At 48.3% G+C, this 18,058-nt stretch overlaps 1 protein-coding gene and 1 non-coding gene across 3 annotated transcripts in view; both read left to right on the top strand.

Moving 5' to 3' along the window:
• The window catches only part of TJP1 (tight junction protein 1), a 197,066-nt gene that overhangs the window by 64,590 nt on the left and 114,418 nt on the right, over positions 1–18,058 (top strand). The window lies entirely within an intron of this gene.
• TRNAP-GGG (transfer RNA proline (anticodon GGG)) lies at positions 17,621–17,689 on the top strand. The gene has a single exon. It is a non-coding gene; the product is annotated as a tRNA-Pro (tRNA).

Here is an 18,058-nt window from a genome sequence, read left to right as displayed (position 1 = left end):
TAAAAGATATCCTTAGGTGGTGCCATCTCTGTAGGACAATAGTGAGCTCAGCTGTAGCCACACACCCTTGATTCTACTCCTGTGGTCATTTTACTGTCTGCTGCTTCATTCTACTGCATCCATTCCCTCCTCCTTATAAACTCTTGTTCCTCTGGAGATTTTTGTTTCCATGGCTGGCTAAGAGTTTGTGTAATACCATAAAGTCCTTCATTCATGGTCTTGCATCAGCCAGAAGCTCACAAAGTTGGGGAAGGGATGTAGCTCAGTGGTAGAGCCTCTGCTTGGCATGCAGAAGGTCCCAGGTTCAATCCCTGGCATCTCCAGTTAAAGGGACTAGGCAAGTAGGTGATGCGAGAGACCTCTGGAGAGCCGCTGCCGGTCTGAGTAGGCGATACTGACTTTGATGCACAAAGGGTCTGATTTCAGTATAAGGCAGCTTCATGTGTTCACCGACACGGCTGTCCTCTGAAATAGTTCAGGATCTATTGCCTACAGAATCCCCTAAAAGGGGGAAATGGAAAAGACCTCATCGTAGTGCTAAAACTCAGTTATGCAATAAGCCTGTTTCTCCCCCCCTTCCTCCAATCTATAAATAGCTATCACAAGATAGGAAATAACACGGCGCCCTGCATCGATGCAGATTTGCAGCGCCGATCGTACCCTGCCATCTCTGGAGAGGCAAAGGGTCCGTGGGCTGCTCTGTTTTCCCCATGGCTCGGTCTGATCCGCCACCTTTATGTTGGCTTTTGTTCTGGCCCGTTTTAGCCTCAACTGCTGCAAAGTGTTTGCCTCTCCTTTCAACTTCCCTCAGCAGGGCTCTTGGCAATTGCAAGACTAGATAGGATGCTTTGATAACAAGATAAGAGACGCAGAGCTCCCTTGATTGATCAACGCACGGCAAGACACGATCTGCTTGGTCCAAAGAGATCTCCTTGTAGGATCCTAGCCGCCGAGGAAGGAAACAAATACTTAGGGTTGCCCAATATCCAGGTGGGGCCTGGAGTTATCCTGGAGTTACAGCTGATCTCCAGACTACAGAGGTCAGTTCCCCTGGAGAAAATGGCAGCTTTGGAGCACAGACTCTATGGTATACCATAGGTTCTAGGTGAAATCACTCCCAGTGTTCGTCCCTTCATGGGCTCTTCCCCCGAATCTCCAGGTATTTCCCAAGCCAACCCTAGAAATACTTTGCAGAACTGCTGTTGAGCATGCAGAGGAGGAGAAGAAGAAGAAGAAGAAGAAGAAGAAGAAGAAGAAGAAGAAGAAGAAGAGGAGGAGGAGGAGGAGGAGGAGGAGGAGGAGGAGTTGGTTTTTATATACTGACATTCTCTACCACTTAAGGGAGACTCAAACCGGCTGACTATCGCCTTCCCTTCCCTACCCCTCCCCACAACAGACACCCTATGTGGTAGGTGGGGCTGAGAGAGCTGGGACTAGTCCAAGGTCACCCAGCTGGCTTCGTGTGTAGGAGTGGGGAAACAAATCCATTTCACCAGATTAGCCTCCGCCGCTCATGAGGAGGAGCAGGGAATCGAACCCGGTTCTCCAGATCAGAGTCCACCGCTCCAAACCACCGCTCTTAACCACTACACCACGCTGGCTCTCAGCGTTGCTCAGTCGGCATTGCTCAGAGATTCAAGCATACATTAGATTTGGTGCACTTTTCAGCATACATCTTAGTAATGTGTCATGCATGAAGGCACGTCAAAAACACACCCGCTGGAATTAGGGGCATTTCTTTCTTGCTTCCTGTCTGTGATACGAGGAGTGGGGTGTTACAGTCAGGACAGGAGTGGAAGGAAGTCTCAGAGCTTCCCCCAAGCGTGGAGATATGCCGCCCGATGTCTTAAGACGAGAACCATTATAGAGATTATGCGCAATTTAGTCTGTTGGCTGTTTGCACACCTGAGAGATGCACGAAACCTGACATCTGCATCATGCTGGGTGTGGTCGGAACAGACAGTCTTCGGGCTGCAGCCAAGGTGGTGCATCACACACAAAAATCTTGGCACAGGGCGCAAGTCTCTTTTAATTAGACTTCAAAATATGGGTGCCTGCTCTGTGTGCCAGCTTTGCCCCTGGGTTTGCATGAATTATCAGGGTGGCAATCATGTGCCAGCAAAACCAGTAGTGCTTTTACCTTTGACTTCAATGGGGAATACCTAAAGTTCTGCCATTATGCATTTAAGGTTAGGCTGGGTACGGGTGTCGTGAGCCATACAATGCATCAGAAGGCAGAGTGTGGCCCTAAGCACGCCGCAGTTCAGGAAGATCCCAGATGGCTGAAATCACACGTACACATGAAGCTGCCTTCTGCTGAATCAGACCCTTGGTCCATCAGCATGGTGGAGTGGTTAAGAGCCGCGGTTTGGAGCGGCGCTACTCTAATCAGAAGAACCGGGTTTGGTTCCCCACTCTTCCAAATTGAGCGGCGGAGGCTAATCTGGTGAACTGGATTTGCTTCCCCACTCCTACGCATGAAGCCAGCTGGGTGGCCTTGGGCTAGTCACAGCTCTCTCAGCCCCACCTACCTCACAGGGTGTCTGTTGTGGGGAGGGGAAGGGAAGGCGATTGTAAGCTGGTTTGCGTCTCCCTTAAGTGGCAGAGAAAGTCGGCATATAAAAACCAGCTCTTCTTCAAAGTCAGTATTGTCCACTCAGACTGGCAGCGGCTCTCCAGGGTCTCGGGCAGAGGTCTTTCACATCACCTACATGCCTGGTCCCTTTAACTGGAGATGCCGGGGATTGAACCTGGGACCTTCTGCATGCCAAGCAGAGGCTCTACCACTGAGCCACAGCTGTGCTGAGTGGTAGAGCAGGGGCCGCAGTGGGGAATAATGCCACTCAGTCTGCCCTCCAAGGCAGCCTTTTCCTCCAGGGGAACTGATCTCTGTGGTCTGGAGATCAGTTGTAATGCTGGGAGAACTCCAGGCTCCGCCTGGTGGTTGGCAACCCTACTGATTACTGATATCTACAGTGGTGATGGTCAATAATGGCTGGCCAGTGCACAGGCATCTTCCCCCCACCATCACCTGAGCCTGTGCAATTGCTGGTGTTTTAGTGTGTGTGTGTAAAGTGCCGTCAAGTCGCAGCCGACTTATGGCGACCCCTTTTTTGGGGTTTTCATGGCAAGAGACTAAGAGAGGTGGTTTGCCAGTGCCTCCCTCTGCACAGCAACCCTGGTGTTCCTTGGTGGTCTCCCATCCAAATACTAACCAGGGCCGACCCTGCTTAGCTTTTGAGATCTGACGAGATCAGGCTAGCCTGGGCCATCCAGGTCAGGGCGGTGTTTTAGTACTTCTTGAAATTTGTTCACTGCAACCGATATATATATCTCGAGATAATGAGATATTGGGAGTTATTAATGTAATGTATGTGAGTAGCTAAGATCGTAGCAGGGGAAAACCTAGGAGCTTAATTAACAATTAAGGCGTTGCTGTTTTCCTCGGATGGATGTGCTGAAGCTAAACATTGTTTCCTTCGCAAGGCACTTTGTGCTGTCTTCCCCACCAAGGGCGCCCGGAGAGAGGCATGCCAAGAGGGAGTTCAAGAGTGACCGAGCGCTCATGTCCGAGAAGCAAAAGACAATATTTGCCTTTCTCCTTTCATGCTCTCCTTGCTGCTCGGGGGCAGAGCCGGGCTGCTCAAGCGTAATGAAGAGTTCAGCAAGTTGAAACCTCAGCCGGTGCCCCGGCAATTTGTTTTCATTATGCAACTTGAACATGGACGCTGAGGGATAAGACGCCAAGAGCAGGCCGGCAGACGAGGATTAGGAGGGCTGAACTCTTCCCCCTTTGTCTGCCTCTCCCCATTATTCTTCCCACTGGTCAGTCGGCTGTAGAGCGCAAGTTGTGTTCTGGGAGCCAACTAGGGTTGCCAACCTCCAGGTACTAGCTGGAGATCTCCCGCTATTACGACTGGTCTCCAGCCGACAGAGATCGGTTCCCCTGGAGAAAATGTGGTTTGGAGATCAGTTGTAATGCTGGGAGAACTCCAGGCTCCGCCTGGTGGTTGGCAACCCTACTGATTGCCAACCTCCAGGTACTGGAGATCTCCCACTATTACAACTGGTCTCCAGCCGACAGAGATCGGTTCCCCTGGAGAAAATGGCAACTTTGGCCATTGGACTCGATGGCGTTGAGGTCCCTCCCCTCCCCTTCTTAGGCTCTGCCCCAAAAACCTCCCGCTGGTGGCCAAGAGGAACTTGGCAACCCTAGAGCCAACTGAGCATCCCAGAGAAGAGGAAGAAAAGGGATTCTTCCTTCGTGGTGGTGTGGTCAGGCCTGCCATTTTGGGTACCCATTACCGCTGTCCTGTCTCTTAAGGGATAAACTGGGAAATGAAGCCGCCTTATACTGAATCAGACCCTTTGTCGATCAAAATCAGCATTGTCTACTCAGACCCGCAGCTGGGCTCTCCAGGGTCTCAGGCAGAGGTCTTCCTTTTTTCTTTTTCTTTTCATTAAATTTAATGGACAATCAACAATTGATATGTGCATAAACTAAAAACAGATAGTCGCATAATCACATAAAATCACATAAAATTCAAACCTACGTCTCCCAGATCCTAGTTCGACACTAACTTCTACTCCATGCTGGCTCTCAGTAACATACAGTTGAATAGTGAATGCTGCTTAACTTGGCAAAAATTGAACACATGAAGCTGCCTTATACTGAATCATACCCTTGGTCCATCGACGTCAGTATCGCCTACTCAGACTGGCAGCGGCTCTCCAGAGTCTCAGGCTGAGGTCTTTCCCATCACCTACCTGCCTAGTCCCTTTAACTGGAGATGCCGGGGATTGAACCTGGGACCTTTTGCATGCCAAGCAGATGCTCTGCCACTGAGCCACGGCCCCTCCCCTAATGCATGGGCAGAGAAACCTCATATGCCACCAAATAAATCCCCAGCTGCAATTTCAGTGGGACGTGGACCGTGGATCGGGTCCTGTGTTAATTAGGAAGAGGAGAAGTGAATGCCTGGATGTGCCGTATCTTAGGCAAACCTTGGAGCCGAACGTTTCAGGAGGGAGCCGCTCTTTCCAAAGCAGCCCAAAGTCAGACGCTTAAATGAACTCCAAGCGTGCTCGCATCTGTCACAAGTTCCCAAGGATGTGGCGCAAAAAAAGACTTCTGTATATCCGAAAACATCTCACTGTCTCTCATGGCGCTCACTCTTCATAAACAATTTCACACATGAAGTAACAGTTTAGCTGAGTCTGGGGTGGGGGGGAGCCAGCTGACAGCTCTCATTCTTCTCCATGTGCAAAGTACCAACTCGGAGAGATGTTTAACAAGGAGAGCAGCTTGTAGGGAAGTAAAAATCCCTGTGGGGGGAATGGGGGGGTGGTATAGAGCCTTTTTGCTTTGTCTTGTCATTCCAGCCCAGAGGAATTCAGTACCCGTTGGTCAAAGCGTAGTGCAGACGGCGAGACGTGAAGCCTTTTGCGGTGATTGGCTGACCTGCCTTTGCGTCACAGAGAGGTGGGGCAGTCAGGAGGGTCTTGGGTTAACGTGGGCGGACGGGCTTAGATGAGAAAAAATCCTTGCCATCGACAGATCTTAACAAGAAGCAGAGAAGACTAAGGAGAAGACCGAGAGGGAATATGATCACCATCTTCAAGTTCTTGAAGGGCTGTCCTATGGAGGATGGCTTGGGGTCTTAGTAGACCAAACAGTGGACATGAGCCAGCAGTTTGATGCGGTAGCTCAAAAGGCAAATGCGATCTTGGGCTGAATCAACAGAAGTGTAGTGTCCAGATCACGTGAAGTGATGGTATCGCTTTACTCTGCTCTGGTTAAACCTCACCTAGAGTACTGTGTTCAGTTTTGGGCACCGCAATTTCAGAAAGATGCAGACAACCTGGAATGGGTCCGGAGGAGGGCAACGAAGATGGTGAGGGGTCTGGAGACCAAGTCCTATGAGGAAAGGTTGAAGGAGCTGGGTAGGTTTAGCCTGAAGAGGACTGAGAGGGGATAGGATAACCATCTTCAAGTACTTGAATGGCTGTCATATAAGAGGAGGGTGCCGAGATGTTTTCTGTTGCCCCAGAAGGTCGGACCAGAACCAACGAGTTGAAATTAAATCAAGAGAGTTTCCGTCTAGACATTAGGAAGAATTTTCTAACCGTTAGAGCGGTTCCTCAGTGGGACAGGCTTTCTCGGGAGGTGGTGAGCTCTCCTTCCCTGGAGGTTTTTCAGCAGAGGCTAGATGGCCATCTGTCAGCAATGCTGATTCGATGACCTTAGGCAGATCATGAGAGGGAGGGCATCTTGGCGATCTTTTGGGCATGGAGTGGGGGTCACTGGGGGTGTGTGGGGGAGGCAGTTGTGAATTTCCTGCATTGTGCAGGGGGTTGGACTAGATGACCCCGGTGGTCCCTTCCAACTATGATTCGGTGATTCTAAGGTCAAAGAGCTTAGGCAAACAGGCACCGTGGGACTGCAGAAGGCAGTGGCACAAGAGGGCAGGGACCAGGAGATGAGGCCAGAGAAGAAACAGGAGCCACAAAGGAAAACCTGAACATGAGCAGAAAACACAGAGTTGCATATTTGCACCGACCATTCATATTTCAGGAGCGCTCTTTTAGAATTGCAACTCCCTGCACTATACGGTCGCCAACCTCCAGGTACTAGCTGGAGATCTCCTGCTGTTACAACTGATCTCCAGCCGATTGAGATCAGTTCACCTGGAGAAAATGGCCGCTTTGGCAGTTGGACTCTATGGCATTGAAGTCCCTCCCCTCCCCAAACCTTGCCCTCCTCAGGCTCCTCCCCAAAAACCTCCCGCCAGTGGCGAAGAGGGACCTGGCAACCCTAACTGGTCACGATGCATACCTGTTCTCTCTGGAGAACCAGGTATGATTCTTACAAACGGCTGTCTCTGTGTCAGGACAATTGCCGTTTCTGTTTTCTTTTTTTCCCTAAATGGCCAGAGCTCTCGCCAGACGTTGCTTTGGACTGAGGTGGGGCAGAAAGCCGCCAGGAATTTCCAAAATAGTCCTGCGGCAGGAAACCACACCCCAGTGAAAACAGGCCCGCTGGGTTAAAAGAGCCTTTCTGTTTGGCCTCCTTGTCTCGAAGCGCCTTGGAACTGCATCGTTCTCTGGAGAGGAGATCTCCAGGCCCCACCTGCAGAGTGGCAACCCTAGTTGCCAGGTCCCTCTACGCCACCGGCGGGAGGTTTTGGGGGGCAGAGCCCGAGGAGGGTGTAATTTGGGGAGGGGAGGGACTTCAATGCCATAGAGTCCAATCGCCAAAGCAGCCCATGCTTCTTAACTCGAGAAGCAATCGTCCCAGCGGCGTGACTGGGAAGCGGAGCAGAATAGTGACCCTCGGGAACAAAGGTTGCAGGATTAATTCTTCACCATAGGACTGCCATGACTGAAGACGCAGAAGCGAAATGGGAATAACTACTGGAAACCCATTACTTTTGGCATCTAGGGACTTTTACAAAGTTACAATTACTTATCTTGATATCAATGGACATTTTGAAAGAATGGGCTTATATCTTGAATGAGCTGTGGACTATTATATTTGGCATAGTACATGTTATAGCTGGGTACCCAAGGTTGGGTGAAAAGAAAATATATATGTCTATGTATAAGGACTAAAAGTATAATTTATTAGAAGCGCTATATAAAAGTAAAAATTATTTAAAAGCATTAAAATAGCACAATGGCATTTCCTGAGGTTGATAACTATAACCACGTACCAAACGCGTTTCGGCCTATGGGGCCTTCATCAGTGGTTAATTAAAACCCTTGTTAAGCCGGCACACATTTACAGAAATACATTAATAAATGCAAATGCAAACAGTTCAAACCCAACCAGGCGTGTGTATGTTGTAAATTCTATTCTCAATTACTCAAACATCTGGTATAATAGGTTCCTGTTGTAATACTGGTTAGTATAAGTCTCTCAAATTGAGCTACTCAGAGAATGCCAGGTAAGGTGCAAATAAGTGATGGAGGAACCCCCTTTACAGTAGAAGGGGGGCATGCCGCTGAGCAGTCCCCCCCGCATACGTCGTGTCGTTGGGTGGCAGAGAAAATATAGTAGCCGCGATGCAGAAGAGATTAAGAGGGGAGCCAACGTCAAGCCTTTCCCTCTTGGCTCAGCCTCAGCGATTCTTTCCAATGCAAGAGCAGGCGAGAGAGGGTTCTTGGAAGAGTACACACGTCCTGCCCACTCAGCACATTACACCTTCCGCTTCTGCAGTGCCGACAGAGAAGGCGGGGAGGGGGGAGGTTGGGGAGACGGGGCGGCAGGCAAGCTTTATCACAAGGTAGGACTCGAGGAGAAGATCACACTGGCTCAGTCCAGGAGGTGTTTTCCTCTTTTTAAAAAGCGACTGCTACGCATTGGTTTTGCTTCTTACGGCTCGGTGTAATGTGAACACTTAGCAGAGCATTTTTTGCAATAAACCTGTGCTCTGATTATCGCTGTTGCCGTTAGGGGAGGGGGCTGTGGGTCAGTGGTAGAGCATCTGCTTGGCATGCAGGAGGTCCCAGGTTCAATCCCTGGCAGCATCTCTAGTTAAAGGGACTAGGCAAGTAGGTGATGTGAAAGACCCCTTGCCTGAGACCCTGGAGAGGGGCTGTGGCTCAGTGGTGGAGCATCTGCTTGGCACGCAGAAGGCCCCAAATTCAATCCCCAGCATCTTCAGTTAAAGGGACTAGGCAAGTAGGTGATGTGCAAGACCCCTGCCTGAGACCCTGGAGAAGGGCTGTGGCTCAGTGGTAGAGCGTCTGCTTGGCATGCAGAAGGCCCCAAATTCAATCCCCAGCATCTCCAGTTAAAGGGACCAGGCAAGTAGGTGATGTGAAAGACCCCTGCCTGAGACCCTGGAGAGCCATGGAGTGGGGCCGTGGCTCAGTGGTGGAGCCTCTGCTTGGCATGCAGGAGGTCCCAGGTTCAATCCCCAGCATCTCCAGTTAAAGGGACTAGGCAAGGAGGTGATGTGAAAGACCTCAGCCTGAGATCCTGGAGAGCCGCTGCCGGTCTGAGTAGACAATACTGACTTTGAGGGACCAAGGGGGGTATGATTCAGTATAAGGCAGCGTCATGTGTATACGTATGTATATGTTCCTGCCGTGAAGGGGACGGTATGGTGGAGGCAGAATAGGGTTGTCATAGGGTTGCTAGGTCCCTCTTCTCCACCAGTGGAAGGTTTTGGGAGTGGAGCCTGAGGAGGGCAGGGTTTGGGGAGGGACTTCAGTGCCATAGAGTCCAATTGCCAAAGCGGCCATTTTCTCCTAGTTCCAGCTCAGAATGTGATTGGATGGCAGCCTCCGTTCAGCTGCTTGGATAGGGTTGCCAACCTCCAGGTACTAGCTGGAGATCACCTGCTACTACAACTGATCTCCAGCCGATAGAGATCAGTTCACCTGGAGAAAATGGCCGCTTTGGCAATTGGACTCTATGGCATTGAAATCCCTCCCCTCCCCAAACGAAGAGGGACCTGGCAACCCTAGATGATAGAGATGTATCCCAAGACTGGAAGCCCAACATTTGGAGCTGAATTTCCCCCTTCTCTGCCAAATCCTCTTTTTCACTTCCACCTAAATGTACTGTGGGAGGGGAGAAAACCCTAACGGTTGCTGAAACTAGCCTCTTGCGGAAGATCTGCTTGAGAACAGTAGACTTTCTAGGCGGCAGATTCTGAAAAACCACAGGAAATTGTCTAGATGGTCATTGCGGTTCTCCGGCTTCCTTTTTCTTTTGCCATTTGATGCTCAGAAAGAAGTGAAACCCTTCTTCATTGCGGAAAGCACTTCCTGTTACTTCAAAATGAGAGATGTGGGCATCCTCTGAAGTTTAACGGCAAAGAATCTCTGATCTTTGTGGATTGCAGAGGTTGGTTTTTATTAAAAATTGCTCAAGGAAGATCAGAAGTTCTCAGCCGTCGTTAGGACGAGTTTTGTCTTCGGGTACCTGAGGAAGGGAGCTTCGACTCTCGAAAGCTTATCCCCCAGAATACTTGTTGGTCTCTAAGATGCTGCTGGGCTTGAATCCAGTTCGACTGCAGCCCGATGTGGCTACCATTTGAAACTTCCTAGCGGGACTTTATTCGTTCAGCCACTAAAAATCAACTGGTCTAAGAACACATCCGTGCATTTTGCTGCTGCAAAAATTACAATAGCCAAAGTGTGGAACCAAGTAAATAAACCTTCAATTAATGGCTGGAGAGAGAAATTATGGTTGTATATGAGGATGGCCAAATTAACAGAACTCCTACATGGAAAAGATATGGAAGAATTTAAAAAAACATGGGCGAAGGCCGTCACATATTGGGATAAACTGGCAAAAATGGATTTTACTATTTTAGTTAATGAGTTATAGAAATAAGTTTAACTTTTTTATTTCATTGCCAATAGTGTAATCTTTAAACTGTTCAGACACTTCTCCGGAAGTCTGGTGATGGGTCGCTTTTTGGGCGGGTGATGGGTCAAAAGGATATTTTGAATTTTGTAATTCAGATGGTATTGAGAAGTTTAGATAACTGATAATCTTTTGTATTTTTGTTGTTATTGTATTTGTTTTATGTGTTTATGTTATAAAAAAAAATTCAGAACACATCCGTGCAGAGAGCAATCCGAAAGATCCTGGAGACCCGAGGGCATATTTTCTCTGTGGATCTGATACTGGGTAGCAGATCTTTATTTTTACCTGATGTCTTAAGCCTTCAGTGTTCTGTAATCCAAAGGAAACCAAATCTGGGTATCGCTGTCCCTGGAACTCACTGCCTCTTGATGAAGCGGGGAGCACGGGGAGGGGGGGAGAATGACAATACCCCTTGGATTTTGCAAAGGGGGATTGGTCTGGAATGTTATATGTCAAGCAATAGGGCTGCTTGCCGGCTCATGCAAAGATGCCATTAGGATCACTGGGGTTTATGGTCCAAATTTCCCCCCAGCCATTAGCTGGCTAGGCAGCCTTAGACAGACGCTCCCTCGTCTCTCGTCAGCGATACAGGAATAATACCTGTGTTAACAAATGTGAAGTGTAATATATATGCTAATTTAATTAAGATTTTTTAAAATCTCATTAGCTGTTCTGTGGTCTGCTTCTGGTCTAAGCTCTGCTTTATGGATGGGTTTTATGGCGCTCCGTGGATGTTTGAGGCTGTTTTTATGTTCAGGGCCTGCTCGTAATGGCTTGCTTTTTTATATTGATAATTTATGGCTTTTTATTATTCTAGGCTTTTCTTTTTTTTTAACTTATAAGCCATCTCAAGCAACACACTTGAGAGGCGGCATATAAATTCCCTCGATAATGAATGAATGAATGAATGCTAAGGTATCAATGCGTGGCTCACCTCTTTCCAATGTCATGCTCTTCCTGCTGCATTTTGCAGATTGTTCGATTAAAACAATGTGAATGAGTCTGCCCTCTATTCATAGAATCATAGTTGGAAGGGATCCCCAGGGTCATCTAGGCCAACCCCCTGCACAATGCAGGGAATTTGAAACTACCTCCCCCCATGTCACACATCCCACATACACCCAGTGACCCCTACTCCATGCCCAGAAGCTCCATCTAGCCTTGCGTTGTCTATGCTGAGTGGCAGGGGCTCTCCGGGGCCTCAGGGAAGGAGGTCTTCCTTAGCCCTTCTGCCTGAGATCCTTTTAAGATCCTTTTAAGAAGAAGAAGAGTTGGTTTTTCTATGCCAACTTTCTCTCCCACTTAAGGAAGAATCAAACCGGCTTACAATCACCTTCCCTTCCCCTCAACAGACACCCCGTGAAGTAGGTGAGGCTGAGAGAGCTGTGACTAGCCCAAGGTCACCCAGCTGACTTCATGTGTAGGAGTGGTGAAACCAACCCAGTTCACCAGATCAGCCTCCACCGCTCCAATCCACCGCTCTTAACCACTACACCACGCTGCCAAATGCTGGCCGTTTATTGATTGATTTACTTCATTTATACCCCGCCTTTCTCCCCAGTGGGGACCCCGTGGCTAATATAATTCTCCTTGCCTCCGTTTTATCCTGACAACAACCCTGCAAGGTAGGTTAGGCTGAGAGTTCAACCAGCAGGTTTCCGTGGAAGAGTGGGGGGGGGATTTGAACCTAGGTCTCCCGAATTCTAGTCTCGGACTCTAACCAGTATGTCGCACTGGCTGTCGCTTGAACCTGGGAGCTGTTGTGTCCAAGGCACGTAACTGTGCGTGACCCCCATTGATTTATACCTCTTTCCTAAAATGGAAGCAAAATCCCACCCGAGCTCCTAAAAACTGGTTTAAACCGATTCGACAGGTAACTAACACGACCCTTGTTTGAAAGAAACCGGTTTAAACGTAACCAACCGGTAATTGACACGAACCCTGTTTTACATGTACAATGTCATTTCCGTTGCATCCGCAAAGGCAACCCCCCCCCCCAAAAAAAACCAAGCATACCAACAATGAATCTATAAAGGGATTTCCTCCTTCCCAAAGCTACTGAAACAATCAGCAGCGATGCCAGATCTCTTCCAGCCTAGCGCATTTCCTTCACCGAGTTGCCCTGTAATTTCCTTGATGTGTTAACATTAGGCAAATAACAAATCATATGCTCCAGTATTCCCTACTTGTCAAAGACGGTCATCCGTCCGCGGTACCTGCCCCTGATAAAATCACGGCCCCCAATTCGTTCTTATTTTTTGCTTTTCTTGGGGTGGGGGAGATAGTGGCCTTTAACCATTTTGTTTGCTTGCAAGAATGGTCTATGCAGCTAAATGGAAGATGACTGGGACACCGGACAAAACTGACTGGATAAATAAAATGTTTGAACTAGCAGAAATGGCGAAACTGACTGCGTCAGTAAACCAAAAAGACAATGATGAATTTGTGAAAGAGTGGGAGGCATGGATTGTATACTGTAATAATGAACTTATAGTATGCAAAATGTAAAAGGTTATGATTTAGTCTAATTCAATTGTTAATAACAGCTGCATTATAGAATTAAATGAATGAGGAAATTAAGTATTTTTCAATAATTGTAGAATGTTTTATAATGAATGAGAAGATAATTGCAAAGAGGATTACGGAGACAAGTTAGAGATAGAAAAAGGAAGAGGGGAAGTCACAGAAATTTTAGGTAGTAGAACAATATATTGTAGGTTAAATAAAGGTATAGAAGGGATTAAATTATAATGTTAATTGAATGTATGGATATGTACAAGAAAGTTAAAAAAAGTTTTTTTTAAAAAATAACAATTTTTAAAATTGTTGTCATTCTGCAGGCGCTCTGGAAGTTCTGTCTCCGACTGGGTATGTGGTGCCTTTGGTCTCTGACACATGTGCGCATAAATGCCTGCACATGAACATAAAAGAGAGCCAGCGTGGTGTGGTGGTAAAGAGCAGCGGAGCCTGACCTGGAGAACCGGGTTCGATTCCCCCACTCCTCCACGTGAGCGGCGGAGGCCGATCTGGTGAACTGGGTTGGTTTCCCCACTCCTCCACACAAAGCCAGCTGGGTGACCTTGGGCTAGTCACAGCTCTCTTAGAGCTCTCTCAGCCCCACCTACCTCGCAGGGTGTCTGTTGTGGGGAGGGGAAGGGAAGGTGGTTGTAAGCCGGTTTGAGTCTCCCTTAAGTGGTAGAGAAAGCCGGCATATAAAAACCAACTCTTCTTCGTGAAAACCCCACGAGGGGCTCAGCCTGGCCTTTCGCACACCATAGATGCTTACTTGCCTTTTGAAGCGAGGGTTGAAAGATTATAAAACATTGGTGTTTTTCTAGTATAATTTGAACCAAAAGAACAATAGTTTTCCTGGCTTTTAGATCAGGGCTATTGCGGAATAAATATATGAAGCATTCAGCCTGGTCCTGACAGGCCTTCAGCAACATGTGATTGCAGAAGAAGGAAGCTTAGGTGATGGGAAAGACCTCTGCCCGAGACCCTGGAGAGCTGCTGACGGTCAGAGTACACATGAAGCTGCCTTATACTGAATCAGACCCTTGGTCCATCCAAGTCGGTATTGTCTACTCATACCGGCAGCGGCTCTCCAGGGTCTCAGGCTGAGGTCTTTCCCATCACCTACTCTCCTAGTCCCTTTAACTGTAGATGCCGGGGATTGAACCTGGGACCTTCTGCATGCCAAGGAGAGGCTCTACCGCTGAGCCACAGCCCCTTCCCCAGTAGACAATACTGACTTTGATGGACCAAGGGTCTGATTCAACATAAGGCAGCTTCATGTGCGTTCATGTCGTATGGCTTTTCTTTGCAATTGTGGATCTTTTCATACTGGTTTTTAACACGCATGTGCCAACTTTGTCAGGCTAGTGCTACTATTGAGGTCATTTGGTTTTTTAGGGGATTATTTCGCCCCTGTATTTTTATCCGTATTAAATGTTGGCTTTAGAATTAGATTGTTCCAGGTATGGGTTGTAATGTGTTTTCTTAACTTTGCTGAGAGCTGCTTCATGTGCATAGGGTGTAAATATTTCAAGCAAGCCCTTCTCAGGTGGAGTCACTGTGGAAACAGGAGAGGCCGGGTGTTTCCCGATTCGAAATTAGCTTCATTTTGTGGGCCGTGTCAATGAATCCTTGCCTACTTCCAGAGTGGGGGAAATAATTGCAAATTTAAACCCTCTAAATTTTGATGGATCTTCATTTCCTCCTTCTGGGTCTTTCTACAATTAGCCGCCCTCGATAGTTCTCTGAAGAATGCCCATCTCTACTCTTTGTAAGGTTACCATATCAAATATCAAAACCTGGGAACTCAATGCGAGGAAATTCAATATGATTTGGTTGCTGTTTCTCAGGCTATATGAGTTGCGTATTAATACAGTTGGCACTAATATTATTGTAGGAGTGGGGAGTGGGTTTCAATAGACTAAAAGGTGTATACGATACATCCCAGAGTAAAAATTTGTGTGGAAAGGCTGAGAAAGAAAACTGTAGCCTTTATTGAGCTTGGGAACCCACTGTAATTTCTAAAATATGTAGTCCTGAAGATCAAACCTGTCTCCAGCCTGGAAACTTTCCCTCTAATGGTATGAATGATAGTTGTAGTAAACTGGTAGAAGAAGAAGAGTTGGTTTTTATATGCCGACTTTCTCTACCACTTAAGGAAGAATCAAACTGGCTTACAATCACCTTCCCTTCCCCTCCCAACAGACACCCTGTGAGGTAGGTGGGGCTGAGAGAGAGCTGTGACTAGCCCAAGGTTACCCAGCTGGCTTCATGCGTAGGAGTGGGGAAACAACTCCAGTTTACCAGATTAGTGTCCGCCACTCACGTGAAGCAGTGGGGAATCAAACCTGATTCTCCAGGTCAGAGTCCACCGCTCCAAACCACCGCTCTTAAACCACTACATCATACTGGCTCTCAGTAAGACAGAGGCATTTTGTACATGCTCATAGTTACTCTTCCAGGTATTGCAAAGCTAAGTACTGTCATTATAAAACGATTTTGGGCCTAAGCTCTTGTATATTCAGACTCCAGGCTCTGGTTTTATATGTACACATACAACTAAGCCAGGTTCAAAAACAGAGATGTTCTTTTTTCAATACAGAGCAGTCCTGGAAAACACGAGGTTTTTGGCAGCCTTTAGAGCCTGTGACTTCTTGTTTTCTCAGTCCAGAGGCAAGCTTCCTGCCCTTTCCCGTTGCAGCCCCTCTTTTCCTTCCTGTCCATTCCACCAGGACCGGTAGATGAAAACAGCCGAAATAAAGAAGGCTGAAGTTATTTCAAACATGGCAGCATTTTGAAATTGGGCCTCTATGTTCCGGTCATAGAATCATGGAGTTGGAAGGGACCACCAGGGTCATCTAGTCCAACCCCCTGCACAATGCAGGAAATTCACAACTACCTCCCCCCTCCACACCCCTAGTGACCAGAAGATGGCCAAGATGCCCTCCCTCTCATCATCTGCCTAAGGTCACAGAATCAGCATTGCTGACAGATGGGGGTGTTTTTGAATAGTGCTTCAAAATAAGGCAATAATAAAGGTTTCAAGTGGGGAGAGTGAGGCAGTAAATTGAAAGACCAAGTCCTATGAGGAAAGGCTGAAGGAGCTGGGTATGTTTAGTCTGAAGAGGAGAAGACTGAGAGGGGATACGATCACCATCTTCAAGAACTTGAAGGGCTGTCATAGAGAGGAGGGTGCCGAGTAGTTTTCTGTTGCCCCAGAAGGTCGGAACCAGAACCTACGGGTTGGAATTAAATCAGAAAAGTTTCCGCCTAGACATTAGGAAGAATTTTCTAACAGAGCGGTTCCTCAGTGGAACAGGCTTCCTCAGGTGGTGGTAAGCTCTCCTTCCCTGGAGGTTTTTAAGAAGAGGTTAGATGGCCATCTGTCAGCAATGCTGATTCTGTGACCTTAAGCAGATGATAAGAGGGAGGGCACCTTGGCCATCTTCTGGGCATGGAGTAGGGGGGGGGGGCACTGGGTGTGTGTGGGGGAGGTAGTTGTGAATTTCCTGCATTGTGTAGGGGGTTGGACTAGATGACCCTGGTGGTCCCTTCCAACTCTATGATTCTATGAAATAATAAATAAATGTTAGAGGCAGCTTTGCTTGGTCAGGTGGCAGATTTGGGGCACCTTAAAGGGCTGCGGCTTAGGAACCAGGTAGGCCTGACCCTCAGGGAATTATCTGCCTGGCGTAGGACCCGTCGAAACGAACAGTTTCAGAGGATAGCCGTGTCGGTCTGCTGTCCAAGACCTAGATTCGAACACAGTAGCACCACCTGAGAGGAGGCTGTTCCTCAACAGGGGGGAGAAGGGGCCAAAAATTGCTCTCCGTGACACATCCGAAGTCACTCCAGGACACCAATCCCGTTTCCTTTCCTTTTTAACTGGTCCAACGTGCGAGGACCGAAGGGAAAGACCAGCTCGCATCTCTCTGCGATTTGGAAGGTTTTTTTCCTCCCGTACACAGTTTTCCCTTGTATAAATTTGTCCTCCTATTTCGCTGCGTCAAGGGTTCTGCCTGGCATCCAAGGGGATGGCGATGCAGGTTACTTAGCCTTGATTGATAGAAGATCTATCTGGGTCCTGTAATGGAAACAACGCCCCATCGAGATCATTATTAATTTCACTTTACGTTCCGCTCTCCTTTCAAGAAACACCGAGGCTGCCGTGCAAAAGGACGCTTCCCTTGGAGGAAACCCCACTGAATAACAGGGGACTTATTCCTGAGCAGATCCACCAGCGCTTGCTCTCTGAGGCTCCCGGGAGTGACCAAACTGGCTTAGCATCTGCACAACGGTGTAAATGTTTGCTAGCCTGGTGCAGGAGAAAATAAAACCGTTTCGGAAGGAAGCCCTGTTGGTCTGCGGTAGAACAGCTGCACCGGAGGCCAGGAGCGCCTTAAGAGACAAACAAGATTTTTCGGGGTATGAGCTTTCGAGAGTCAGAGCTCCCTTTGTCAGATACTGGGATATAAGGACTCAGGGATGTGCATTTCTACTTGCAGAGGATCTAGTACTGTTGGTCTGCAGTAGAAAAGGGGAGGAGCCGTGGCTCAGTGCCAGAGCATCTGCTTGGCATGCAGAAGGTGCCAGGTTCAATCCCCAGGGGCATCTCCAGCTAAAGGGACCAGGCAAGCAGGTGATGTGAAAGACCTCCGCCTGAGACCCTGGAGAGCGACTGCCAGCCTGAGCAGACAATCCTGACCCTGATTCAGTGTAAGGGCTGTGGCTCAGTGGCAGAGCATCTGCTTGGGATGCAGAAGGTCCCCGGTTCAATCCCCGGCATCTGCTTGGGATGCAGAAGGTGGCAGGTTCAATCCCCGGCATCTCCAGTTAAAGGGGCTAGGCAAGTAGGTGATGGGAAAGACCTCCGCCTGAGACCCTGGAGAGCCATGGAGAGGGGCTGTGGCTCAGTTTGTAGAGCATCTGCTTGGCATGCAGAAGGTCCCCAGTTCAATCCCCAGCATCTCCAGTTAAAGGGACCGGGCAAGGAGGTGATGTGAAAGACCTCTGCCTGAGACCCTGGAGAACTGCTGCTGGTCAGAGTAGACAGTACTGATGCGAGGGGCTGTGGCGCAGTGGTATAACATCTGCTTGGCATGGAGAAGGTCTCAGGTTCAATCCCCAGCATCTTCAGCTAAAGGGACCAAGCTGCTGCCG

Source organism: Euleptes europaea, chromosome 20, assembly GCF_029931775.1.
Source record: "Euleptes europaea isolate rEulEur1 chromosome 20, rEulEur1.hap1, whole genome shotgun sequence".
In the NCBI taxonomy this organism is placed as follows: Eukaryota; Metazoa; Chordata; class Lepidosauria; order Squamata; family Sphaerodactylidae; genus Euleptes; species Euleptes europaea.
This window is presented reverse-complemented; position numbering and strand designations above follow the sequence as displayed.